The 22,085-nt window shown below is 34.3% G+C and overlaps 1 pseudogene; it reads right to left on the bottom strand.

The window, feature by feature from the left end:
• Nucleotides 1-2,013: 2,013 nt before the first annotated feature.
• LOC111615641 lies at nt 2,014-22,079 on the bottom strand (annotated as a pseudogene).
• Between the last annotated feature and the right edge of the window lie 6 nt (nt 22,080-22,085).

Genomic DNA, 22,085 nt, shown 5'->3' with positions numbered 1-22,085 from the left:
CGGAGTGTTCCAGAATAATCAGTCTGGAAACTTGTTTGTTAAGAATATACTGCTTCCATGAAAGATGGCCTTTGTACAAGAGCAGGCTCTCATCAGCAGTTATGTTTTCTTCTGGTGTGTAGAGAGTGGAGAATTTAGAATGTAAATTTTCAATTATTGGCCAAATTACTAAAATCTTCTCTCTTGAGTACTGGAAATATAAATTAAAACTCCAAAACCTTTAAACGTCCAGTAGTAATCAATTTAATAATTAACAAACGTTTTTGACCGTACTCTCGGTCTTCATCAGGCTTAAAATCCATTAGATTCGAACCTGTGCAAGCGTAGAACAATGTTAATTTCATAAACATTGTTCTACGCCAAATTTTGTTTAGTTTTGGGTTTGGGTGCGTTTCCGGGTAAAATGCGTCTGTCAAAGAAATCTTTTTCTTGCCATTCATTAGTTAACTGTTTATAACTCCTACATTTAGTACATTCTTGGGCCAGTACATTTTTTTTATCTGGTTTGTGCAGAATGCCTTCCATTATACATATTGTTATAAATGTATATGTTTTTTCCATGGATACTAGCTGCCACATTATCTGTTGATGCCCGTGCCTGTTGCATTGAGAAGCGGTTCGTTTCTGTAACTATCAATGTCATAATATTTAAATAAAAAAATAACAAAAAGCACGCAAAAGGGTTGAAGAAATTATCCAGAATGAAGTGGCATCCTAGAGTTTCCTGAAAGGAAAATTGCAGAGGAGCTGCAGGAGGGTTAACTGTGCTGACATTACACCAAGTTCTAGAGGTGTTGTCTCTACTGTCATCATTATGAGACACCTTGCTTTTGCTGCTATAGCTATCTGACATGCTATCAGATAGCTGGAAATAATCAAAATCAGATTTCGATGACATTCTGCCAATAAAAAAAATTCTCTAAAAGCTTGTTATATTTGTCTAATATGTAATAAAACAATTATTCGCTATTCTCCAAAAACAATATATTTCTTATAAAATTACAGGATAAATTTTATCTAGCTAATATTTCTAATAGCGCACTGGAAAAGATGTCTACTGAAAAGCAAAATGAATGAGAATTTCTTGAAGCATTCAAAAGAAGAACAAAGAGATAGAAATTTTAGGAACAAACATTTGACATTATTTATTGCAGTCATAAATTGTAACATTTGAGAACCCCAGTATTGGAAACATTTATACTTGCAGTACAATACGCATTTTCATTTTTTTACAAGTTATTCATCTGGAAATTGATAATTACATGAAGGTGTTTGGAAGTTCTTTCTAAATGCTTTTATACATAAATAATTTTACAGAAAAATGAATAACATATCACTGTTTATGATTATTGACTATAACATATATATGTTTACAAAAATTTGTATAAACATTTGATCAATCTGTTAAATGTTACATAGACAGATTTTTCAAAATAACAAAAAGCAAGGTCAGGGCTATACGGTGGATGTGACAACACATCCCAACCTAGCTCCAATAATTTTTGGCGAGTGATCAAAGATGTGTGGGGCTTTGCATTATCATCAGGAAAACAACACTTTTATGATTTGCCAATTCTGGCTGCTTTTTTTGAACTGCATTGCTTAGTTTGGCAAGTTGTTGAACGTACACATTTGAATTGATTGTTTGGTTTCTTGGTAAAAGTTCAAAGTACAGAATTCCTTTATAATCCCACTAAACTGATAGCATAATCTTTTTTTTGTGAATCTCAGCTTTTGGTGTCGTCTGGGCTGGTTCATCTTGCATCACCCATGATCTTTTCTGATTAACGTTGTTATAAACTATCCACTTTTCGTCGCCAGTAATCAGTCGTTTCAGAAATGGATCAATCTTGTTGCGTTTCAGAAGTGAATCGCAGATGCTAATGCGTTGCGTCAAATGAATTTTTTTAAGCTGATGAGGAACCCATAAATCCAGTTACTTGACATAGCCAAGCTGTTTCAATTTTTTTTGAATGCATGTATGTGATACATTGAGCTTCTGTGCAATCTCACGAGTTGTGCTATGACGATCTGAATCGATAATTGCCTTGATATGGGTCTCATCAACTTTAACTGGACGACCAGATCGTTGAGCATTTTTCAGTGAAAAATCACCAGAACGAAATTTGGCAAACCAATTTTGACACTGCCTTTCTTTCAAGGCTTCATTCCCATATACGGCATATAACTTCTTGTGTGCTTGTGACGTGTTCTTGCCTTTTCGGAAATAATACAATAAAATATGTCTGAAATGCAGGTCTTGTTCTTCCATTTTTAAATTGGCATAAAAACAAAACTAAATAACTAATCAATACAATTTTTTTACTAAATTAAAGGTGGAAGTCCAAACAACAAGAAAACAATATAGGCTAAATGCTTTGAACACAATGACTCAGCAAAAAAAATGTGCTAAGGCCACCTATTGACAAAATCCGCAATCACTTAGTTGCCAACCCTATAATAGATTAACACCTCCTATTCTCTGATTATGATCAAGGACACATTCTGGTTTTATTATTTCTGTTCTGCTCTGAGTTTTTGTACTAATTATTTTTGGACTGTGGAATGTAGACAGCATTGTAACAATTCTTTTATCCTGCCACTTTTGGATCAATACTTCCCCTCTGCATTGCTACAGTCCAGTCTCCCCTTTCTTCAATTTTTTTCTCTGAATTTTGTTTGGAACGTTTTTTCTTGTTACGCAGAGTGTTCCACAATAATCAGTCTGGAAACTTAGTAGTGTGAGAATCAAGGGTATAGGTGGGATACCTATATCTCTTACTGACTCGCAATCGTTAGATTGGCTCACGGAACTTTTTTAGGAGGGCTGTTAAATCGGTTTAGAATAATCTGGACTGTGAGTTTCAGATCTATGTCAGGATTCCTGTGACACCAGTTAATCACATTTATATCACGCGGGTTAACACGCGTGTAGGGATTGATTCTGATAACAATCAAGAGACATTTCTTAACAATAACAACTATAAACGATTTAATAAAGAAGGTAAATGAAAACACAAATCAAGCTTAATACAAAATGAAATTAAACGAATGGTTAAATATATACTTCGATAGAGAAATGGATACTCTTAACTTATACAATGTCGAGAGAGAGAGCTCACGATTCATTAATAAACATACAACATGTTTAGTTGACTTCTTCTGTATTTGTATTAGTCGAATATACCTTCAGTTATAAGGTTCTCATACTCCTATTCATGGAGAGGCATTGATATTCACGATATTAAAATATAACTTCTATGTTCTGATTCAATATTAACTCAATAGGATATGACTATGGCGTTGGCCTTATGGACCTTGTATGGATTTCGTCTTTTTCATCTGGGATCTCTGGACGAACTCCACGAACTCTGCCAAACTCTGACTATATCTCTTGGTTCACGACGAATCATCGTACTGTTCTTCACCCACATGAACGGATGAAAACGGGAAGAAATGAGGGGTCGTTGATTCCCATCTTGGCGAGATTTTTAACAGATAAGGGAAAAACAGAGGATGCTTCTACTTCCGTCGAAGAAGTGGCTCTGTTATCTGCTTTTCCACGCTAGAAAATCGTTATTTTCTCACCAAAACGAAAGAATATTTTTCTACAAAATTTTAAACTATATTTTTAAATTATCATTTAGACCCAGGGGCTATTTGGATCTCACAGTAGATAATTTGCTAACTGTGATGATGTATAGTAGTTATCTGTTGTAGTTATCTGTTGTTAGGCAGTATCCTTTGCTTAACAACGGGTCTATCAAAGTAAGCTCGACTTGTGTTGTTAGCGGCATATTTTTGTACTTTTTGTTTATGTTTAGTAGAGTGCCTTTACCTGTATAAATTATGAAATTCTGCAAGTACCCTGAGGAAGATTCACACAAGTTGTAAAATTTCACACGGAAATGTGCTTGTTTGTTAAGAATATACTGCTTCCATGAAAGACGGTATTTGTACAAGAGCAGACTTTCATCAGCAGTTATGTTTTCTCTGTTGTGTAGAGAGTGGAGAATTTAGAATGTAAATTTTCAATTATTGGCCAAATTTTGTTTAGTTTTGGGTTTGGGTGCGTTTACAGATCGAATGTGTCTGTGTCAGAGAAATGTAAATACTTTTTTATGTTAACTAATGGCAAGAAAAAGATTTCTTAACTGTTTATAACTCCTACATTTAGTACATTCCTGGACCAGTACTTTTGTTTTATCTAGTTTGTGCAGAATGCCTTCCATTATACATATTGTTATAAATATATACGTTTCTTCCATGGATACTAGCTCCCACATATCTGTTGATGCCCGTGCCTGTTGCATTGAGAAGCGGTTTGTTTTTGTTATTATCAATGTCATAATATTTAAATAAAAAAATAACAAAAAGCACTCGAAAGGGTTGAAGAAATTATCCAGAGTGAAGTGGCATCCTAGAGTTTCCTGAAAGGAAAATTGCAGAGGAGCTGCAGGAGGGTTAACTGTGCTGACATTACACCAAATTCTAGAGGTGTTGTCTCTACTGTCATCATCATCAGACACTTCGCTTTTGCTGCTATAGCTATCTGACATGCTATCAGATAGCTGGAAATAATCAAAATTACCAACTTCAAGACATCGTATTATTATTAGTTCATATAATAATTTATAATATTAAATATTAAAATGTTAAATAAATCAACAATTGTATACACTGTAAAAGTATAATAGACATCAGATATGTAAATTTGTATTATATTGTAGAAGATATGTAAATTCGTATCAAAAAATATAACAATTTGTAAAACGGATTTTACAAAACTGATTTATGAGTGGAAAGCATAATCAATTGTATACCATTTTAATAATTGTTATGTCCAAAGTATGTTTTAAATCAAGGATTTTACAAAAGTGGTTTATAAGTGGAAAGTATAATCAATTGTGTACAACATTAATAATGGTCGTACTCAAGGTATGCTTTAAATCAAGATAATTTAATTCAAGATATGCTTTAAGATAAATTCAAGGTATGCTTTAAATCAAGATAATTTAATTCAAAACAATGTTTTGAATTAAACAATATTTTTTACAAAACAAATTTTTTTAAATTTTGTAGAAATGAAAAATTTCTGTCATTTAATTTGTTTTCTTTAAAATTTCTGATGATATGTTGAATAGAGGTTGCAAAATCGTCGAAATGGCTTCAAGTGATGGCAATTGTTCTGTATTTAATAATAATAATCCTATTAATGCAGTCAAAATTGGGAAAATTGACACTTTTACAACGTTGTCATTCGAATTCTGTAAGACGCATTAATACAAATATTTAGTAAAATTTCGTATATTTTAAATTTTTTTAAAGTGTTACTTACTTTGTTTTTTTTGCTGTCCTCCATACGCTCAAAGGTTAAGAATAGTGTTTAATAAAATGTTGTATATTTTTCACCTTTTTAAAAGTATTACTTACTACGTTTTCTTTGCTATCCTCTTTACGCTGAAAAATTAACAAAAGTGTTTAATAAAATTTTGTATATTAAACCTCCTAATAGTATTTATTACTCACTTTGTTCTCTTGTTTTTTTGTTGTTGACACTCTGGAAGATTAATAAAAATATTTAATAAAATTTTAAATATTTACATTATGTAACATTATTACCTATCATATCTGTCACATGATCAGTTCTCATATGAGATATTACACCTGTTTTGTATTTATACCTTTTATCGCAGAATACACATACATAATTTCGAATTTCAGAGTGTGAGATCATGTGATCTTCGTATCTGCTTCTGGTTGTGAACATTTTTCCGCAATGCGGACAAACAAGAATGTTGTTTGATTCCTATTAAATATGTAAGAATATAATACAGTGGGAGTCAGTTAATCCAGCACTCAATAATCAGGAATGCAGGATAATATCAATAATTTAATTATAGTGCAGACACACAAAAAATACATATAGAAAAGCAACACTTTCGTATGTTTGCTAAAAGAAGTACAGTATAATATGCTAAACGAACGAAAGATTTCTCTTACCATTTCAACGACAGATGGATGGTATTATTCTCCAATACAGATTGATGGTATTATTCGACATGGAAACGAAATAATGTAATAACTTCATTGTTTTCTTTTATTATTATTAAACATGGTTAATTGCTAATGCTTTCTATTTTGGATATGAATTCCAATAAATAATTGTTTGTACTAAATTTACTGCTTTTTTAAGATGAATCAGACTAGGCATTCATTTGATTCTTCTATTACTCAAATTATGCATNGTTTTGTTGTTGTCGACACTCTGGAAGATTAATAAAAATATTTAATAAAATTTTAAATATTTTCATTATGTAACATTATTACCTATTATATCTGTCACATGATCAGTTCTCATATGAGATATTACATCTCTCTTGTATTTACACCTTTTATCGCAGAATACGCATATATAATTTCGACTTTCACTGTGAGATATCATATGATCTTCATATCTGCTTCTTGTTGTAAGTTTTTTCGCAATGTGGACAAACAAGAATGTTGTTTGATTCCTATTAAATATGTAAGAATATAATACAGTGGGAGTCAGTTATTCCAGCACTCGATAATCTGGAATGCAGGATAATATCAAAAATTTAATTATAGTATAGATACATAAAAAATACATATAGAAAAGCAACACTTTCGTATGTTCGCTAAACGAAGTACAGTATAATATGCTAAACGAACGAAACATTTCTCTTACCATTTAGACGACGGATGGTATTATTCTCCAATACAGGTTGATGGTATTATTGGATTGATGATATTATTTGACATGGAAACAAAATAATGTAATAACTTCGTTGTTTTCTTTTATCAATATTATCATTAAACATGGTTAATTGCCAATGTCTTCTATTTTGGATATGGATTCCAATAAATAATTGTTTGTGCTAAATTTACTGGTGTTTTGAGTTTCAAAAATTGCTTTTTAAAGATGAATCAGACTAGGCATTCATTTGATTCTTCTTTTACTCAAATTATGCATATAGGAACACCTGGCTTGAGTGATTAAATTCAAAACTTAGTTAAAACGTAATGATGATGATATTGATGTATGTTCCTGTCCATGGTGAGGGGACCTCCCAGAGATGGTTTAGTAACTCTTCTCTACCATCCCTGGGATTTGAACGCCCACCCACGTGTTTGCCGTGTGTGGTACCCCGGTAATCGATGGACAACATAACGTCCCAAACACATTGCTTTGGCCCCTGCTTCGGATAAACGGCAGGCTCAAATCAGGTTCTGTTTGAGTGAATCGGCTGGTCGTTGAGTCATTTGACCTCGGCCTGGAGTCAACTGATTGATGCAGATTGGGCGGACATGTCAGACAAGATGTGCTCTTCTCGACTGTATTTTGATGGTATAGCACCTGGAAAACCCTGGTGTGACAGTCTATGGGAGACTCCCATGTGACGGCATCCCCTTGTTGGGCCCCATGGTGGGTGGGGTCATTAAACGTTAATCATGGACCCAAAAAATTCCAAACATTTTGACAAAGTGACAATATCGACGAGAAAAGAAAATACCTCCAGCCAACCTGCTTACTTAATAGTGCACGCAACTGGAGAAAAACCCCTCGCTAAGTGTTCTCCTTTTTTGATTCAAAAGCTTTTTGAATCAACCATTGGGCATTTAAAAAAGATACAAAAATTGAGGTCGGGAATTACTAGTGGAAACAGCCTTTCCTCAACAAACAACAAAGCTTTCAACAATGAAGACTTGGAGACATGGGAATATTTGTCACACCACACAGAAGTTTGAACTCATCACGTGGTGTGATATCTGAGTTCGATTTGATGTCTGAAGACGAATCAGACATTCAGATTGGCTTGTTGGACCAAGGTGTCACTTCTGTCTGACGCATTTCGATCTGTCGAGATGGTAAGTTGATACTCACAAAACATCTAATTCTCACTTTCGACAATCCAACATTGCCATCCTTCGTTACGGCAGGATATCTGCGCTGCCCTGTTTGTCCATACGTTGCAAATCTGCTGCGTTGCTTCAAATGCCAGCGATTTGGACATTCCCAGACTTCCTGCCGAGGCAAAAGCTTATGTGCACAGTGTGGTACTGAAGGTCACGACAGTACTGAATGTAAAAGTACACCACACTGTGTGAACTGTAAAGATGCCCATCCTGCCTATTCCAGGAAATGCCCTGCATGGCAAAGAGAAAAGGAGATTCAACGGGTGAAAACTGTAAAAAATGTATCATACCCAGAGGCCTGTCGCATGGTCACTCCAAGTGCACCATTGCAGCAGAAGACATTCGCTAGTATGTTGAAATCTACTAAGACATGTGGAGTTCAAACAGATATTTTTGTATCCCCAAGTGAATCTCTTAGTCGCCATGCAAAATGCTTATTGATCGCATCTGCACAATCAGAAGAAAAGGAGAACACAAAGACTAAATCCAGTGTAACTAAAATGGGAGTAACAACCAGAAATGTGGGTTCTAAAAAAGCCAGTAAGAACCCACTTAACAAACAGAGTGAAAGCAGCCCTCTCTAAAGTCTCAAAAAAATCAGATGCTCAATCTATGAGCGAGTTTTCTGACATATCTGATGAAGAGCCTTATATGGAGGTTTCAAAACCAAAGTCACCTCCAAAAGAGAAACTGCCTGTTAAATTAAAGAGTTATACCCTCGCAAAGAATGCTGCCTCAAACACATAATGGGTTATAAAATAATCCAATGGAACTGTCGTGGTTTCTGCAACAACTTCTCTGACATTAACACGTTAATCGCCATGTCAGTCATATGTGTCTGACGCTAAGTTCTACATGAGCCATGTCAGACATATATGTCTGACGTACGCGATTTGGTAGAAGGCCACGTCAATCACAGATGTCCGACGCAAACGATACATTTATATTATGTTTCGAAAGTTTGGCCTATCAGGAACAAAACTTGAAAATTTCTTGGCTTACTACAAACAATAAAATAAAATAAACATGGTTATATAATGGTNTCATTGTTTTCTTTTATTATTATTAAACATGGTTAATTGCTAATGCTTTCTATTTTGGATATGAATTCCAATAAATAATTGTTTGTACTAAATTTACTGCTTTTTTAAGATGAATCAGACTAGGCATTCATTTGATTCTTCTATTACTCAAATTATGCATATAGGAATATTTGGCTTGAGTGATTAAATTCAAAACTTAGTTAAATTGTAATGACGATGTTATTCGATCGGCTCGTTGCATCATTTGTCGAACCGCATTTAGTGTTAAATACGATAGAATTACAGCATATACGAAGCATGCCGAGTATGAGTAACATTAAAAAGAAGTGCATCTTCTCATTACATCCCACTTTTCTTTAAATTTATTTCATTTTATATGCACAAGACGGATGTTTAAAATAAAATTTATAATAAGAAAAGAAACTTTTCAGAGGTAAAATAGAATAAAATATAACCGCATTGTAGCTAAACTGAATGAGCCTGTATTATTTGAAGTAAAAGTCGTATTCATCTCAAACATGAAATGTAAATGAAACCATGAAAGTAACTAAGAAAAAGTATGGTTATAAACAATATTCACTAATCTTACATCTATAGACTGACCTCGCCCACCCCTCGATGTAGGTTTTTGTTTGTGATAAGGGGACCTCCCAGAGTTTGTTTAGTAACTTTTTTATACCATCCCTGCAATCTGAACGCCCACCCACGTGTTTGCCATGCATGGTATCCCATATGCTGGAAAGGGGGATCCTGGTAGTTGAAGGGCAACATAACATCCCCAACACACTGCTTTGGCCCCTGCTTCGGATAAACGGGAGGCTCAAATCAGGCTTCGTTTGAGTCAGTTGGCTGGTCGTTGAGTCATTCTTGACCTCGGCTTGGAGTCAACTGATCGATGCAGATTGGGTGGATACGTCAGACAAGATGTGCTCTTCTTGACTGCATTGTGAGGGTATAGCTCCTGGGAAACCCTAGTGTGACGGTCTATGGGAATCTCCCATGTGATGGCATCCCCTTGTTGTGCCCCATGGTGGGTGGGATCACTAGGAGCTGAAATATTATTTTTTAATCATGGATCCTAAAACTCCAAAAATAAAGAGAAACCAAAAGAAACCAATGAAAACATTGCCAGTCAGCCATCCTACTTGATAGTACATGCTACTGGAGAGAAACCTTTGTCGAAATGCTTCCCTTTCCCTTTTTTGATTCAGAACTTATTTGAATCAACGATAGGGCACCTGAAAAAACAAAAAAAATTGAGGTCAGGAGATTTACTTGTAGAAACTGTTTCACCTCAACAGTCAGCAAAACTTTTAGCTGCAAAGAAATTGGGAGACATTGAAGTCACAGTCACACTACACGGAAGTCTAAACTCATCACGTGGTGTGATATCTGGCAGATTTGATGTCAGAAGATGAATCAGATATATTGATTGCCTTTTGGATCAAGATGTCACTAACATCCGACGCATATTTATTCGTTGAGATGGCAGGGTGATACCTATTAAACATTTTATTTTGACATTTAACAAGCTGACTTTGCCATCTGTAATTACAGCAGGATATCTGTGTTGCCCAGTGTGACCATACATTCCAAACCCGCTGCGCTACTTCAAATGCTAGCAGTTTGGACATTCACAGACATCCTGCCGTGGCAAGAGTGTATGTGCACAGTGTGGGGCTGAAGGTCACGAGAGTACTGAGTTTACCTGTACCCCATGCTGTGTTAACTGCAACAATGCACATCCTTCCTACTTTTGAAAATGCCCTGCATGGCAGAGAGAGAAAGAGATTCAGCGCGTGAAAACAGTTAACAATCTACCTTACCCAGAGGCTTGGCGCAAGGTCACTTTAAGTGCACCTTTGAAACAGAAGACATTTGCACCTGTTTTGAAATCCACAAAGACATGTGGAGTTCAAACAGATATTTCTGTTCCCCCAAAAGAATCTCTTACTTGCTATGTAAAATGTTTTCTAATCCAATCAACAGAAACCGAAGAAAAGGAGAGTACCAAGACAAAAACACCACTTCTTAAAGCAGAGGTAGTAACCAGAGATGTGGGTTCAAAGAAAGCAAATAAGAACCCACTTAACAAACAAAAATTAAAAGCAGCTTTCGCTAAATCTAAAAGATCAGAGAATCAATCCATGAGTGAGTTCTCTGATATCGCTGACGAAGAGCCTAATATGGAGGTGAAAAAACCCAACGTCACCCCCTAAAGAAAAACCCCCTGTTAAATTAAAGAGGGATACTCTTGCTAAAAATGCTGCATCAAACATATAATGGATTACAAAATAATCCAGTGGAACTGTCGTGGTTTCCGCAACAACTTTACTGATGTTAAACACTTGACATCATCTACCCCGTCTCTGTGTAGCACTCTGGGAAACTCGTGTAAAACCTGGAGAGAAAATCTCTTTAAAAGGATTTGATCAGATAATGATAGCCACAACCGTGCTAGTGGTGGTGTGGCTATTCTAATTTCAAATCACATTCCATTCTTACCGGTACAAATAACCACTGATTTGCAAGCCGTGGCAGCAAGAATTTCTATTGGAGTAACTGTCACAGTTTGTTCGATATACTTGCCACCAGATGTCAGAGTCAATGAGGATGAATTGGATGCCTTGGTTAAACAGCTGCCGACTCCATTCCTTTTACTTGGTGATTTCAATGGTCACAATCCTATGTGGGGTAGTCCTGACATTAACTGTCGAGGCAGGACCATTGAGAGATTTATATGTAATCATCAACTGTATTTATTTAATACTGGAGAAGTGACATATTACCATTCCCCAACAAGAACATTCACTGCCATTGATTTATCATTAGCAAGTCCAAATCTGTTTTCTGCATTTACGTGGGAGGTTGGATCTAATCCACTCTCTAGTGACAACTTCCCAATATTTCTAAAATATCAAGGCAGAGAAAGCTGTGTAACGGCTTGTCCACCACGCTGGAAACTTGAAACAGCCGATTGGCCTGTTTTTTTTTTAATGGCGAATATCACTGAGGATATGGTGAATATTGCCGATATCAATGATGCAGTTAACCCCTTCATTCCCTTTTAATAGAAAAAAATATTATTCTGTAATCCAGCCCATTATTATTACATAAAAAAAATTCTTCATTTCTATTGAAAATAAGTGGTATTTTCGATTTTTCCAATTTGGCAAAAATTGGTTCCTATATGGCAGCTTTTCCTCTGGATAGCCAACTTTACAGGGGGTACCTGCAGCCTGGAACGGTGGCTTTCCCGCGTGCTTCGCTAGCGTGCAGGAAAGATGCCATTCGTTGGTTAGCTTTAAAAATAATTTAAAAACAAAAACATGACAAAACATAAAATAAATATAAATTTATTGATATGAAAACATATATTAAATGATTACAATAATAAAATACAATATTATTTATAGTATTGAAAAATAAAAATAATAATGTGATATAAAGTAATACATTTACGCATAAAGAAATACTATAAAATAAATGAATAAAAATTAAAATTACATAATTATTAATAAAAATATATATTTATATATTATTTAAAGTTAAAAGTAAGTGAGAAAAGACAAAATGTAGTTATGAAGGCGAGAATATTATCATTCTAGTAATATGGTTACTAACGCTGAATTATTGTCATTTCTATATCTCTATCTCAATAACTATCCCTACATATACATATATAACCTGCAGCCTTGTAAACCGATATAGAGATAGAATATGGCTTATAGTTTACAACGCGACTGGTTTGGGGGGGTTGAATTTTGTAAATCTAGGTCAACACACTTTTGTGTATATCGATGGTGTATACTTGATTTCGTTTGTTATTTTATACTATTATAATAAAAGAACACTATAATAAACGATTATTATCTTATTATATGAATGATAATACATGTATTATTTTTTTTATGTATTACCGAAGTATTATAATAATCCGGAAGTACTTTGTTTTTAGAAAGGCTTATAGTTGGATGATTCTGGAAGAACATTTATAAACGTAAAACAGTATGAATATACATATAAATTTACTGAACTCAGGTAGAAATAAATGAGAATAATTGTAAAGGTGTAGTTACTCCTCCAAAACCGGAAGCGGTTGAAACAATAAGGCGTGGAACAAAAGGTCAATACAGAAGCTTCTAGAAGGTCAAGAAGGAAGGACCACGTGCAAACGACAAGCATCGAAAGACGGGAAAAAGAAACTTTACATAATTATTTATGATCGTTTGTATATGTTTGTAGCTGACGAAGAATCTCTTAGAAGGCATGGCTTTTTGCATGAAAATTCCCACCCCACAAACCCGACTTTATGCTTATTCGTTGAAGGATAGTCAATTAGCTATAATATACGAATTACAGCTCAACCGGCATGTGAACAAAGGTTTGTTTCATCCAATAAACAAAAGAAGGGTGTTCCATAGATATAACATGGGAAGGAGGAGTTTTGTAGAAACTGTAATCAAGTCTGTAGCGATCTAAGCTTTGATTTGCTTACTTGTATGTGTCTTTTGACTGTATCAACCAATAAACATTTTGTTACCACCTCCGGGCCATAAATATTTTGTGAAATACCGTCCTCTCCCAGTGTAAAGTAATTAGAGGCGAGGAGGCAGATTATTGGCTGATAAAATTGATAGTCAACTTCTGTTATACTGTAGTTGGTTACTTTCTGTCTATGTTGATATTAGGTCAACGAATCAGCCACCTGTGAAAACAGTAGAGGTCAAGTTTCCGCTAAGTGCCATCCCACTAAGTAATATGTAAACAATCGTTATAAAATTGCTTGTTTCTGTCGTTTTTTAGCTCTAATTAGCTAATTTATCGTTCATCGACAGTATTTAGGTGAGTAAACATATCTTTGAAATATGTAAACAATTGCTAATTAGCTAATTTATTGTTCTCAGACAGTATTTAGGTGAGTAAACAATCTTTATAATTTGGAAACAATCCCTATAAAATTGCTTCTTTCTATAGCATTTTTTAGCTCTAATTAGCTAATTTGTGAAATCTGGAATTTATTATTCTAAAAATGTAATTATTTTTTCTTCTGCTATATAACGGATTGAAAAAAACGATCTTAGTCGAAAACATTTGAAGCCCTCCTTTCATAACTATCAACATTCTATTGTTCTCCTACAGCCTGCAGCTCGACTTGCACAAAAGTTTATACTTATCCAAATGTCGTCATTTATTTTAGTCCCGGGAACACCTATAACCTTTATCTCCTATAACAACCGATCACGTGACGACATCGGATATCGTCGAGTTGAACTTCCGAACCCGCCATAAATTCCGAACCTCCAACATCGAATACTTTTGTGACAGGCTTCTAGAAGGTCAAGAAGGAAGGACCACGTGCAAACGACGAACATTGAAAGACGGGAAAAAGAAACTTTACATAATTATTTATGATCGTTTGTATATGTTTGTAGCTGATTAGTCGCGAACTTTTATAATTGTGCCAATTCGAATTACTCTAAAAACCCATTTATAGGATGTGTGTGACATTACTGAACTCGAATCGTTATGGAAACCTACAAAAAGGTAAGAAAATCCGTGTAAACTTTCTCTCTCTCTAGCTCTTAGGCATTTTAGCGTCGAGATTAGTGTTTGTAATTTTTGTCAATCTTGTTTATTTTAATAAATTCTTGTTTTAATTGTTAAATGGTATACTCCTTTACTCATATACGGTCTACGCCTTATCGTCGACCCCGATTACTCTCCCTCCACTCGACCGACATAGAGCAGAAGTCCCGACACTAGGAATGACTATCGTAACATATCATCTTGACAAGTGAGACCGTCCCCGACTTCCCTGGCGGTTCACAAATTTATTCTTAGTATTTAGGTTAGTAAACATTATTTTAGAACTGTGAAGTTATAAGTTATTTGGGAAAGTGAACCCTTCCTTTCGCTGTTACATAATATGAGAAAATATGTAAAGAATTGCATGCGAAATTGTGTAGTATAGTCGATTATTGTAAAAATCGTCGAAATAATATAAAAATAATGTTTCTTATACATTATTGCTAAGAAAACTTGTGTGGACTTCCATCCTCAGATGACTCATCCACTCCCCGCTGGGAGAGTAATTAGAGAAGTAGTGTGAATAATGGCAATATCTTCTTACTTGCTGTAGCTAAAAGGCTGTGGTTTGTTTTGTTTTTGAACAAAGGATGTGTGTGACTAATAAATCTACGATATTTTTAGCGAATTTATATAAATAAATATATTATTTTCTGTTTTGTTCGGAAATTTCAAATTTTATTATAATTTCAAATTCGTGATAAACAAAATACAAAACTACGGTAAACTGTAATATGACTTTGCTAGAAAACAAAAAACAGAGTGAATGTAGCGCGAATTTGAAAGAAAATACCACATTTGTAAAAATACTTGCATCCGTAAAAGTGCTTTTCCTGCAAAACATCATGTTTTTGATAAAAGAATGCAGAGTTTTTATAAAAATTCTGTATATGAACATTTTTCATTAGCTTATTATCAGAAAAAGATTTTATTTGTCCCACATTGCTTGACCCACACTACCCCCTGGAGTTTCTTACAAAGAGAGAAATAGTATATTGTAAACAAAGACATTTTACACCCTGAGGCTCTAGAAAAGTGCAGTTCGCTTAGTACAGAAGACAACAAATTACTTTACATTATAAAATCAGAAAATAAAACCTATTGATTTATTTTTATTCTACGGTTTTTTCGAAATAAATTTACAATAATTCAAATAACACAAATTTGCAATAATACATGTAAATATTATTGTAAATTTGTGTTTTATAGATAAAATTAGATCAAATGATTTTAGATAAAAATAAAAAAAAATAGTAACTGCAAGAATATATTCAACNTAAAAAATGAAATGAAGTTCGTAGCTATCTAAGCTTCGATTTGCTTTCTTGTATTTGTTTGAACCAATAAATGTTTTCTCACCATTCCAGGTCATAAATATTTCGGAAAAGTCAGTCCCTTACCATTGTAAAGTAATTAGCAGTAAGAAGACAGATTATTGGCTGATAAAATCAATAGTAATCTTTTTAGAACTGTAATTGGTTTATTTCTGTATTTGTTGAGACATTATTTGACATAAAAAGCTTTACAATAAGCTCCCACAAAAAATCAAAATAATTTATAATACACCATTTTATAAAATAAATTTATAAAAAATTTTAGTATAAATCTTCATTTATTTTATAATGTATTATTTAGAAACTTATTATTTTTTATGTAACACAATACTGGCAAAGAGACATTCAATAGAAGCTTCAGTACAGATAAACATCTGGACGACCTTGAAAACAGCTGATTGTAAGCTTTTGCGGGTTGTTCCCAACAACAGCCTGAGGGGAAGTAGGTTTTCTACACACGTCTGAACTAGTTACTGCAAATACTCGATTATATTACGTTATTTTCTGATAATTTTTTTTAATTTTCTTGTTATTACTTATATTATATGCTAATCTTAACATCATTAACCTAACATTATTTTTTTGTGTTTTACAGGAAAAACTTCCACAAAAAATTAAAAAAACATTTAATACACCAATTTATGAATTAGATTTCTAAAAAATTTTAACATATAACTTAATTTTGTTTACTGCATATTATTTAAAAACGAATTGTCTTTCAAATAAAAAAAAAATCGTGACGGATCACGTGACACGCGCCGCTGTTCGGTGTAGTTAGCGTAATGTCCTTGAGAACAGCTGTTTATAGCCATTAGCGGGATATTCTCATACAAATCGCAGGGGAAGACCGGTTTGTAGACAGATGTGCATCAGTTACCGTAAACATTCAAATACATCACAAAATTTTCAATCATCTATACACTTTCAATAGGTGGGGACTGCAAAAATTGTCCAAAATTTAAACTTTTATTGGGTGTATGATTTCAAAATTTTCTGATGTCATAGAAAACATCCAATAGAAGGTAAAATAAGCTTTGGTCGACTTATATCGTCCATAGGGAGAACAGGAACGAATTTTGAAACTTGGACGAGTTATCTCTTTAATGGAGACACCGCGTGAGTCCACGCTTGACGAGTTATCTCGTCAATGGGAACTGAGGGGTTAAAGTTGTCACTTCTAGTGTAATTCAGGCAGCCAAAAATACAATAGGAAAAACATCAACCAGATACCCAAAGCATCTGAAACCATGGTGGAACCAGAATTGCAAGGCAGCATATAAAGCACAAAAGAAAGCATGGGGGATTTTCAGAAGATACCCCACTGCTACAAATTTAGTTGCTTTTCGAAAAGCAAAGGCAAATGCCAGAAGAATAAGAAGGCAAAGCCAAAGGGATTCTTGGAAGAAGTATGTTTCTAGTATAACATCATCTACTAGCTCAAAAGCAGTCTGGGATAAAATCCATAAAATCAATGGGAAATATGCTTCTCACTCTGTCCATGCTGGAAAATAATGGCACAATAATCAGCGATATACAGGGTATTTGCTGATATGTTGGGTGAAACGTTTTCTTATTCATCTAGCAATATTATGTATTGAAGGAATTTTCAGGTTTATAAAGCCCAAAGTGAAAAACAATATTTAAACTTTCACACCTCATCTAATGAGGAATATAATGTGCCATTCACCAGCACAGAACTACATACAGCGATTTCTCGCTCGGGAAATACTGCTGTAGGCCCAGATAAAATCCACTACAGCATGATTAAAAATCTTTTAGACAATTCTTTTTGTAATGTTCTGAGTCTGTTTAACAGAATATGGACAGAACATACTTTTCTTGACTCTTGAAAACTATCAATTATTATCCCCATTTCAAAACCTGGTAAAGACTGCAAGAATCCCTCTAATTACAGACTGATCTCTCTGACCAGTTGCCTGTGTAAACTCTTTGAGAGAATGGTAAACAGACGCCTAATGTTTCTCCCAGAGGAAAAGAACTATTTCTCACCACATCAGAGTGGATTTTGTAGGAACAGAAGTACCTCCGACAATTTGGTTAACCTTGAAACATCTATATACGTGAAGCGTTTGTTAGACGACAGCACTTAGTGTCTGTGTTTTTCGACATAGAGAAGGCCTATGATCGATGTTGGGAATATGGGATACTTTGTGATCTGTACCAATTCAGATCAAGAGGTAACTTGCCAATTTTTATAAAAAAACTTCCTACAGAATCGAAGATTCCATGTCAGGATGGGCAACACTTTATCTAGGCCTTTCACACAAGAAGAAGGTGTTTCTCAAGGCTCTATTTTGAGTGTGACTCTGTTCCTAATCAAAATTAATAGCATAGCTAACTGTCTTTTCCCTAGTGTGAAACACTCTTTGTATGTGGATGACTTTCAGATCTTTTGCCAGTCTGGCAACATGAGTTTCATCGAGAGACAAATGCAAACCTCCCTAAATCGCATAGACCATTGGTCAAAGATTAATTGTTTTAGTTTCAACATAGAGAAGACCTTGTGCATCCACTTTCTTTGAAGGCGTGGTTTGCACTTGGACCCTGAAATTTACCTAAATGGGGTCAAAATCCCAATGGTCAACGAGACAAAGTTCTTGGGAGTTATATTTGACCCTAGACTGATGTTTTTATCACACTTACGCAATTTGAAGAGTAGATGCTTAAAATCTCTGAACCTTCTAAAGGTACTATGCTGCTTATCATGGGTAGCAAACAAAAGTTTTATGCTCAGGATATACAGGGCTTTTGTTCGCTCAAAGCTGGCTTACGGATGCATTGTTTATGGCTCTGCGCGAGAATCTACTTTTTGGATGCTGGATCCAATCTATCATCAAGCATTACGTTTGTGCACTGGTGCATTTCGAACTTCTTCTGTCCAAAGTTTGTACGTGAATGCTTATGAGCTTCCACTATCTCTCAGGAGAGAACAATTGTCTTTTTTTTATTATATAAAACATCAATCTTGTACTAAACCTTCAGTTGATGGTACAGTATTAGATACTCTGCCGAAAAGAGTATTTGAAGCTCGCTGAAGTAGTGTCCCTTCATTCCCCATTAGAATGGAGAATATAAGCAGCACGATTGACCTTAATACAAGCAACATTTCACGGGTTGAGGTTAATAGTATTCCACCGTGGTCAACCCCAAAGATAAATGTTGATTTAAGCTTAAATCAGTTCCCCAAAGAAACCACACCAGATTACGTATATAGACAGCACTTTGCAGTAATTCAACAAAGTGACAGAAATTTAATTCCTATTTACATCGATGGATCGAAATTGGAAGACGACGTTGGCTCAGCCTTTGTCTGCCAAGATGAAATTATGGCAGAACAAATTTAATCGAATTCATTTATCTTTACTGCAGAGCTGCAGGCTATTCACCTAGCCTTAAAGTATGTAATCAGAAAGGGTTATCGTTGCTGCGTGATTTACACTGACTCAGTTAGTGCACTTCAGGCGTTGATCTCATGTGATCCTAGTTTTTATTCTGTAGTTATTAAAATCTATAAACTGTTTTGCCATCTTTGTGCGAGTAGTATTTTCGTAAAATTTTGTTGGGTCCCGGGTTATAAAGGTATAAGGGGAAATGAAGAAGCTGATAAAGCTGCAAAGTCAGGAAGTTCTTCTCAGCATACAATGTATATTGAAGGAGATGATTTGAAGCTAGTTGTTAAAAAACGACTAGCAGAGAGTTGGCAAAATATGTGGAATTCACAAGTTTACAATAAACTACATGAGATCAAACCTATGATAGAAAACTGGACACACAAGAAACCTTATGACAGGAGATCTGAGGTTATTTTTTGTCGTCTGTGGATTGGACATACTCGGTTGACTCATCAATACTTTTTGAACGGCGAAGAGCAACCAGTATGCCAGTATTGCAATTGCTGTCTAAGTGTTAAACACATACTGCTCGATATCTCTGCCTTTGAGATCAGGCGTAGACAGCATTTTGGAAATGCAAGTTTTAAAGAGATTCTGGGCCAGAGGCCAAATCGGTATAATGTACTGGACTTTTTAAAAGTCACTAATTCGTAGAAAGAGATTTAATTATTTATTTATTTATATATTTATCACATTTTTGTGTGTTGTTATTTTTTTGTACTTATTATGTGTATATTTATTTTTGTTGTTATTTATTTACTTATTTATTTATCATGTTGAAAATTTTTTTACCATTAGCCCTGGCGCAGCATAGCCTATATGGCTCTTGTGCCAAAAAACAAAAACCAACCTACCAACCTTCTTCCTAGGTACTGCATCTTTGGTAATGGTCTGATTTTTTTTTCTACAGTAATTATTTAAAAAAATGTTTGTTGAAATCCATACTGTTTTCTTACAAATATCTTCAGTCAAATGAAAATTTTCACAATAGTATCCTTCCCAAAGTAATTCACTAGAGACAATTGAATTTAAAGTGAGACATGTAACTAACTCTTTTTGGTTTTGTACTTTGAGAAAATTCGATTCAAATTTTTCACAAATTTTTTTCATAATTAAATATGTAACAACAACAACAACACTGATGACATGAGACTGAGAAAAGAGGAGTTTACCTCGACTAATATTTGTTATTAAGGGATACAATTCTTCATTTTCTAAAACCTCATTTAACACCAACATATCTTTACAAAATTTACATTTTATCTTTTTCAGTAGGGAATAGCAACAGTACCCTGCAATGTATGTCAAAATAGGCAAATCTTCATTGTAATTTTCAATTTTTGCCAAAGTTACATAAATTTCATTAAATAAGGGAGGTACCAGTATGTGCTTGATAATTCGTGGAGGCTCGGAGAAGACATCTTTTATTTCATTGAAGCTTATTGCACCAAAAACATCTGACTTTAAGTTTAATCTGATTACGGATTGTAAACAAAGTTTCTTCTCAACTTTATACACTTGTCTAATACTGATATTATATTGGCCACCACTTAATTGTCTGTACTGTCCAAACCTATCTTCTAGGAGGTCAGTTTGAAACTTACCAGGTAAAAAGTACAAATAATTCATCTCACTTAAACAATATTTGGACAAATGTATAAGTGCTTCTGTAGTTTGTGTTAGAGCCAAATGGATTTCTTTCATCAATGAACCTTTTGGATAACTTATATTCATTTTCTTCCATTTTTCTAGCTATTGTAACATTTCTTTAAGATATACAATTTTGATGTCAGCTGCATATTCTGTTATGGGACACATGAAATCATCATTTAACCTATTTTCTTTGCCAGGTGTTTTAACATTAACAATTTTCCACCATTTTACAAAGATGTTGATGTAAACAGCTGTTTCTCTATAGTGAGGAAGCAAATGATTAGGGCCTAGAGTTAGAAGAGACTCTGAAGTGAGATCATTGAAAATTTGCAATACCAGTTTCACATTTTGTTTTTCAAAAGCATTGGGACGCAAAGCCTTTAATGAAAGACCATGGCAATACTTTGCCAATTTATCATGTTCGAGATCATACATTTTTAGTAAAGTATCAAAACAAGCATAATGAATGACATTATCATCTCCCTCAAATGTCGGATAAACCGTGGAGGTCTGCTCTCTTTGCTTCAACCAGTGCATATACATTTCATTATATGCACTGGATCAATAACCTAGAATAAAGTTCTAGTCATATCTTTAGGGTGTTTATACATAAAAGTAACATCTGGAGGATCAGCAAATAAAGACATGGCTTTTCTATTAATAGAATTATTATTTGAAATTACAGAAACAACTTTAAATCCTATTTCTTCCAGTTCTAGAATAATTTTTCTGATCCACTGATGCAAACAATTATCTGTCACTTTATTGACTCCTAAAATGTGAGCAACATCTTTGAAATTACTTAATATACTAGCTATCATGAACACTTGAGCTGCATTTGCAGTAACCAATGTATCATTATTTGACATGCTAACCAAATTTCCATTTTTGTAATCAAAATACTCTTTCAAGTCTATTTCATCTATCAACAGATTAATATAATACTCATGAGGTTGTAAAAATGTATATTTTCTGTTCACATATGATAAAAGGTTGTTTTCACATTGCTCTTTTTGGGGTCCCAAATGTAAATTAGAACAAACTTTTCTGATTGTACATGGATGAGGACTGATAAAAAATCCAGCCTGTCTGATAAATTTGTAAGCACATGGTGA

The sequence above is a fragment of the Centruroides sculpturatus genome, unplaced genomic scaffold (genome assembly GCF_000671375.1).
Source record: "Centruroides sculpturatus isolate CEXI.00-Female unplaced genomic scaffold, Cexi_2.0 scaffold2615, whole genome shotgun sequence".
Lineage (NCBI taxonomy): Eukaryota > Metazoa > Arthropoda > Arachnida > Scorpiones > Buthidae > Centruroides > Centruroides sculpturatus.
The sequence above is the reverse complement of the archived record's forward strand: the minus strand, read 5'-3'. Positions and strand labels throughout refer to the sequence as shown.